Consider the following 1,890-nt stretch of genomic DNA (forward strand, 5'->3'; position numbering starts at 1 on the left):
CCCTCATGCCTCGCGGCGGCAAGCGGCGAGGAAGCTACCCGCTCGAAGGGAACGTCAATGCACCAGGCCCTCGGGGGCTCGATCTCCTGCCTCCTCCGTGCGGCCAGCGTGTGCCAGTGGTACTGTGGCACCGAGCACACGCGAAGCCGACAGGCTGGCGACCCCTGCCCGGCTGCAGAAAAGGTTCTGAGTGTTCCGCCTCTGTCTCACGCGCTGTCCGAGCACAACCTACCCTTGTCCGCCTCCCGGCCCTTCATTGGTTGAGGTTAGAACACCTGAGTTCTCATTGGTCTAGCTCAAGGCTCGTCGCTGCTCACTCCCGCCCCTACGCGCCTGCGCGCCTGGACCAACTAGTAGCAAGGTTGTGCGGCGCCTAGGGCCAGTCAAGGGCGCCCGGGTACGTGACCGTCCGACTCGCCGCAGTCGCTGGGTCACGCTGCCTCGCACCCTCCCCGTGGAGGGGCGCGGCCAGGTGCAGTAGGAATCCCGCGCAGCGCATAGTTCTTTTTTCTTTTCTTTCTGTTTTTTGGGCGTTGGGGTTCGAACACTGGACCTTGCGCTTGCGAGGCAGGCGCGGTGCCACTGAGCTTTACCCTGCCCTAGTGCGCAGTTATTTAAGAGCCGGAGCTGGCCTCGTGTCTTTGAGCTCGGCCTTTGGTCTGGGCGAGGTCCCTGCACCTGCCTGGCCCCGCACCCAGCACGAGTCCGTGCGGCGCCGACAGATCTGGAGTGAACCAATGTCACCTTCCGAGAGCCTACGACACTCCCGAGAGCCGCGTGCGCAGGTGGCCTGTCGCGGTCTGGAAATGCAGCAGCGCTTTGGAGAGCAGCCCTTCTCCCTGGTTCCCCAAGGTGAGCGCATGGGAAGGTAAACAAGTTTCCTAAACTTATCTTGATCCCCCTTGGGCAGCCTGGCTAAGTGGCCCTGAAGGATATTCAGTAGCTATTCTGCGTCCCATCTCATTACAGCAGAGCCATTCATGTAGTTCAGGCCAGACCTGAACTCACTATGTAGCCCGGGCTGGCTTCCAACTCGAGGGGATCCTCCTGTTTCAGCCTCCTGAGTGCTAGGATTACAGGTGGGCACCACCATGCCGGACTAGGAAGCAAGGGAAATTTACTGGGGAGATTATGGAGTCAGATGCTTTCCTGGGAAAAGGCAGTTAAGAGATCAAGCTTCTTCATACAGCACATGTTTAAAAATAGGGGACAAGACCACCACAGGGTAGAGAATTTAGCACAGTTAACAGTTTACTCTGCATCCCTAGGGAGGGGTTGGTGTCTGGCTGATTTAAACCTGTTCCTTGTAGTCTTCTCTGAAGGACCTTATCTGTTTTTGTTTTTGTTTTGAGACAGGGCCTCACTATGTAGTTGAGACTGACCTGGAACTCACAGCAATCCCAATCCGCCTGCCTCAGCTGCCAGAGTGCTGGGATTACAGACCTGCACCACCACACCCAGCTTGAAGGACCTTATCTGAAACTGAGACAACTAAGGGATATTAACTGTCCTCAGGGGATGCCACAGCTTCTTGTCAGTTCTGGTAATTAACCCTAAAAATTCCTACCTAGTAGCTAATATGTCTTGCTGGGAAAGGGACTGTGCTCCCCAGAGGCATACAGGAATTTCACTTTTACTGTAGGTAAGCACATGTGTGGTTTTGCTTGTTCTTAGCAAAATTGTTTCTCCAAAAGAAAATATTGTTTGCCAAAAACTGAAATTTAGGTCTCTTCTGTCCTCTCCTGGATGTCAGATTTTCCTGTGGAGTTTGGTACTGATGTTTATTTCCCCTTGAAGCCACATAAGGAAAAATATGTGTGTAGCAGAAAATAGTATCTGTCACTCTGGGGAAGCCACCCTTTTTCAGTGAGGTGGGATGGAGAGCCATGG

Source organism: Fukomys damarensis, unplaced genomic scaffold (assembly GCF_012274545.1).
Source record: "Fukomys damarensis isolate Sample0158 unplaced genomic scaffold, DMR_v1.0_HiC HiC_scaffold_9, whole genome shotgun sequence".
Taxonomy (NCBI): domain Eukaryota; kingdom Metazoa; phylum Chordata; class Mammalia; order Rodentia; family Bathyergidae; genus Fukomys; species Fukomys damarensis.